This window comes from Eupeodes corollae, chromosome 1, assembly GCF_945859685.1.
Source record: "Eupeodes corollae chromosome 1, idEupCoro1.1, whole genome shotgun sequence".
NCBI classification, from domain to species: Eukaryota; Metazoa; Arthropoda; class Insecta; order Diptera; family Syrphidae; genus Eupeodes; species Eupeodes corollae.
Window position 1 is genome coordinate 14695660 of NC_079147.1, and position 6102 is coordinate 14701761.

Here is a 6102-nt window from a genome sequence, read left to right on the forward strand (position 1 = left end):
TTTTTTATTGGCTTCTTTCATTGTTATTGCAATAAAAAGTGAGAAAAGAAAAATGAAAGAAAAAAGGAGAAGAAAATATCGTAACTAGGTAAATGCAAGGACAATGATGATGATGGTGGATTTGTTGGGGAGAAAATAAATAAAACGTTTCGTGTTCTTGGGGGCGATTTACATTAATTTGCAATTATTCATGCTGGGTGCTTTATTTTGTTTTTTTTAAGAATGTATATTTTTTTTGTAATTTCCTTTTTTATGAAAGACCATTTTTACATAACTTGAAATTGTTAGAAAGTATGAAAAGAAAAAGGACAACAAAAATAAGTGGGGCATTGAAATAAAAATTGAGTTAAAATAAAAATATTTTACTATGGAGTTTGGTAACAAGATAATACTTCTAAAAAATACAAGCAATAAATGTGTTACCCTGGTGACCCTAAATTGTTTGAACTAAATAAAAAAATGAATGTATGTATATCACAATTCTTAAATAGATTTTGAAAAGTTTTGCAAAAGGATTTGTATGCGTTCTTATGAATGGCTGCTTATCCAGCTCTCATCTTTTGACATATGACACACAAGAAATACGCCATCACGAAAAATAGAATGAAAATCTCTTCATCAACGCAATGGCTGCGTTCAATTTCAGACAGATAGGGTATCCGGATACAGCTGAGATGTTAAAAAAGGAATCCATAGGTATCCAAGAATTTCTGGGGAATATATATAGGTATCTGTGAAAACTGCTAGTTCAAAACATGGTTGAATTTCAAGAAACTTCATAAGAAACTTTCTTGCTTACTCAAGACCCGCACAAAAAACCACAGTTTTTCTACAAGTTAAAAGTTCTTTTATTTTGCTGTACTTCGTGCAAGAGCCAAGAGATCCTAATAATTTCAAATCGTTAATAAGCGATTCATTATAGATATCAAGACTAATTTGTTCACATTTTATTGGCTATTCTAGTTGATGGTGTCCCTTGAATGGTTTTTAAAGAAGCGTTGGATAATCAAACGGATATATCATGCAACAAAAGTTCTTGCGTTGGTCCCACCATTAAGCTAAAATTTTGTCTACTGTGAACAAACCAACTCAAAATCTTACCGCAAAGCAACTTCTGCTCATTTGAAAATGAGATCGAAATTCTTCCAAACTATATCTAGATATTGTCACTTCATAATAGTCCTCGTTTCGCAAGTAAATTATTAATCGTATAGAATTCCCATTGATCTGAGAGGAAATTTAACAAACATAGATTACAGGTTAAGGTTATCTCTTATTTCTTAAATAGTTACGCACCTGTCAATTCATCATTGTCCGACGAATCAGTTAAATTATCCATTAAATGTTTTATCTTACAACAATTTTGACTTCGAAACTTAAATGTTTCTCTGCTTTTTGTTAAAAGCTGAAAGTTGTTTTTATTTTTTGACAGCTTTCTCAATACAGCTATCCAACTCGTTCAACAAGGTATCTAAAAATCCACATATCCAAGACACACTATCCAACACGAGAATGAACGCAGCCAATAAAACTGTTACACAAAATTAAAACTGTTTGATACAATTACGTTTTGTTCTTATAGTGGTTAATGTGAAGTCTTAAACACATACAATTATTGTAATCGGTCTAATTTGTCGAATCAAAGGATGTCAATATTTCTCGACGTTTCAAGATCCCTATAGAATCTAAATCAAAGATTCGGAATATCATTTTCCGTCGTAAATATGTCAAGAACCAAATGAGATATCGACTTCAATTCAGTTTTGTGTTACAGTAACTAACATCAAAAGATGCATAAAGTATTTTCGAAACAATCGTTTTTAAGAAAAACGAATTAACGTTTTTCTATTAGATTCTATGCAAAGTTTTGATGCTTACTTTAAGGAATGTTCTTTCTAAAATCCATTCCTTATTTTGTTAAATGAATTAAAGACTTTCAAAACATACTGCTAAAATCAATTCAAAATGTCAAAAACAAAAACAAATACCGAAATAAGATAATAGTTCATCTTGATCCGCAGTGTTGACTTTGCAAATAAATAAATACAAATCCAAAATTAAAAATGAGACTGGGATGCGACCCACACTGATAACTTCCCATCCCGTTTGTCGATTTTTCTTGCTTAAAAGCTTTGTTGGTTTTCGTTTTTTGTTAAAATAGGTGTGAGTTGAATTGTTTAAAAAAAAATTTAATTACCAACAATATTTTGCATTTGATGAAATAGTTTTCTTTTCAATGTTTTCAATTTTTGAAACGATATTTGAGTCAAAAATCAATTTTTACCAACTTTGAGTATTTTTTTTAACTTCCCATAGGAAGTTATTGTAATCGGTCCGATTTGTCGAATTGAAAATTTTTTTTAAGGTCCCTACAGTCGAAATAAAAGATTTTTAGAAAGATGTCTGTGCGTGCGTGTGTACGTAAGTTCGCGAAGTTTTTTTCATCGTCCATAGCTCAAGAACCAGAAGAGATATCGATTTCAAATAAATTTTGTTATACAGATAATAAGGCAGAAAGATGCAGAAAGGGCTCTCAAGAAAATTGCGTGGGTGGTTTTCTTATCATAGCAGTTTGAAAAAAAGGTGAACGTTTTGGTTAACTCTAACTATCTTACGAACAAAAAACGCTAGAGACTTGAATTAAATTTCATATAATATATTGTAACGCGATATCAAGGAAATATATTTTTTGAAAAAAAAAAATTAATTTAACGGTTTTTTTTGTATACTTAAAAAAAACTGAACAAACAAATTGTCACCTCCAAAATTTAACGACTAAAATATGATTTCATCTCCAAAACAATTTTGTGCAAAGGAGAATAATGTTTTTGACATCTGATAAAATTTTGAGAAAAATCGAATTGAAATTGAATTCTTATAAAAAATAAAAATTTAAAAAAACATTACTCAAAGTTCGTAAAAATTGAATATCGATTCAAATATCTTTTTAAAAACTTGAAATTTAGGCTTCGAACTTATTTTATCTTATAAGAAATATTGTTTTCAACATTCTGCAAAATGTTGAGAAAAATCGAATTAACAGTTGTTTTACAAATAATAAAAACCTAAAAAAAAATTAATAGAAGTTGGTAAAAATTTTATTTTCAATTTAAATATCTTTTTAAGACTTGGCTTCAAACTTATTTTTTTTTCACAGAAAATATTGTTTTCGACATTCAGTAATTTGTATATTAAACTCCAACAGTCCGTTTTTTCATAAAAAATAAAATCTATAAAAAATAGTACCCAAATTTGGTAAAAATTGATACGAGTACATATAGACAAACTTTTAAGCAGGAAAAATCGACAGGCGGGATGGGAAGTTATCAGTGTGGGTCGCATCCCAGCTTCTTTTTTTGTTTTCCTATACAAAGCTGATAGTCTAACTGTTGGTTTGGTGAAAAGAGGTTTGTGAATTCTTTGTCGTTCTTTGGAATTTCTCATGTCACGCTGCTATTTAAGCCAGCTGACTATTCACAACTTCGTAAATATGCACGTTCAATGTGTGCTTGAACAACAAGCGGTGAACCCGATTCTTCAGACTAAATTTTAATTTTAATGGATTAAAAAAGGTGTCTGTGCAGATAAACCTTGAATTCTTGAACACTTAAAAACCAACATTCTTCAAGTTATGGATACCGACTAATATGTATCAAGAAATGGTCAAAAATTACCTGGATAACAGATTTACCTTGTCCTCCAATAAAAGTTTATTGTCTCTTCATGTCTCCAGGAGTGCATCCATGTAAAATGATACTATCATACATTTGCAACATTTCTAAAAAATCCAATCCAATTTGGTTCCAGATATCAGATATCTTTAGACAGTCAATTTGTTGTTGAGATTAGGGCATTAAATTCCCCGATTAAAGTCACACTTTAACGAGCCATATGACTCATAATGTTATCTCCTTGTAAGAGTTTTACTTACAGGAGTACCATCCTAGCTCCTCAAAATCGTAAGCATTTAGAAATGTCGTTTTGTTTCAAGTAATGTTTCCACATCCTTTATTTGATGTTTTAACTGCTGCACTAAAGAAAAATTTTAATCCATTGAAGATATTTTTAAATTTAATAGAATTTTCATAAATGACATGGGTTTCGGATAGAAAAAATGCATCCAATGTTTTTTATATAATTGAAAAAATCAGAAAAAAGGATTTTGTTATTGCGACCGGATATTAAAGTACCATAAAATACTAGAACTAATACTAGTTGAGCTGACCGCTGACGGCTTCTTAATCTAAATTTCATACTCGTGGCACAGAGTTAGTGGATCTATTACACTAGTTTTAAGGTCTAGAATTTGATGTTGGCCGCATAGCTTAAGTTTATTTTATGTGCGCTGCAGTTCTTCTACTTCATCGTTTTGATTTATTTGAAGTATGTTAAAATAATTTAAATACAATGCTTTGTTTGTATCTTACGACAAAGTTGTCTTTGACTGATCAGCGCTAACTTAGTAAAATTCGGCAATTTATTTGCATCTGTTTTTTCAGATCTCGCTGCACGTAAGCATAAGCACCTGTGCTTTTCAGTTCTGAAAAATCTCTTAGTATTTTGTTTTGCAATTAAATTTGAACCTGTATTCTTTTTGGGTTTGTTGTTATTTTGACATAATTTAATGGATTCCGGTATATCATGAATACCCAAACCGCCTAGAAGAAGATGTCTTACACTCCATTCTATCGTGTTTTTCCATTGTTTTTTTTTTAAATAAAACAAAAACGGTTTTAGATATCAATGAAATTATTTTATGGATGGAACTCGATTTTTTTTGCATGGCCACCACTGCCACTCTTGCTGAAGTCCAGCCGCTGAATTTTCGTCTAAATCGGCCAATACTACTGCAATTTCACGTTCGAAATTCGTACGAAGTTTATCCATTGTCGCTGGCTTGTTGGCATAGACTTGACTTAGCCCCACAGAAAATAGTCTAACGATTGGACCATTTCGTGAGATAAAACGTTCTCCACGATTGATTTCTAATAAATTGATTGTGATATTCGATGTGTGGCATGTGGTACTCCGTCCTGTTCGAACCAAGTCTATTTCACCCTATTGGGTCCAAAAATATTCTGTTATCATTGAACTGTAGCGATCCATATTCACAGTAACGTGATCATCATGCAAAAAGTACGCCCAATGACGACGCCGGACCATAAACCACACTAAACCATAGTTTTTTTGGGATGCAATAATGACGCATGGAGTATTTGTGGATTGCTGCCTGACCAATACCGCATATTTTGTTTCTTGACGAAGCCATTCAGCTAGAAATGAGCATTATCACTTAATATAATTTGTAGATAAAAATCCGAACCATTTTTAATTTGTTGCTCAGCCCAATTCACGAACATACGACTTTTTGATGGCCAAGCGGTTTCAGTTACTGCGTCAATTTAATATTGTCAGAATCTTTTTCGCAAAATTCACCACAATGACGCAACAAAGATGCTCAACGCTTGAAAACGACGTGTGAGAGACACATTTGGACTTTCTGCAACTGAAGCCTCAGCGACAGCAATATCCTCGACGCTATGCGCATTTTTTTGTCTAACTGCCAAGGGAACATTTTGTACTTTGCCTGTTGATTCAAATTTTTCCTTGCTAGGACGATTATGATGATCATATATTGGATGGAGCACTCTTAACTCCGAATTTCGGTAGTAAATTTTAATAATTTTGACTCGTTGTTGGCCCATACATCTTTTCCACATGAAATTGCAAACCTTACTGATGAGAAATTGCAAAAGAGGCGTCATTTGCTGTCCCAGTCCATCAACTTTTGTAGCATCCCTGTTGAAAACCCTTGTATTTCCTGCGGATTAGTACCATAATTTATTATCAAAACTGTAAGATTTTTTCCTTTAATTACTCTACTCTGAAGCTCGAGTTCAGGCTCCACATAAGTGAAACGTTTTTCGTACCGTTGGATATTCATCGAGAATTCGTGATAAAGTTTTCGTAAAAAAACTTATTTCGGCTTTTAACTTATTGAAGTCATTGTTTGGGGCTAAGTTAAGATCGCCTTAGAAAGTTAAGTGTTAAGTGAGTCGTCAATAGTTGCCTTATTTTTTTAAAAGTCAGAAGTTGACAACA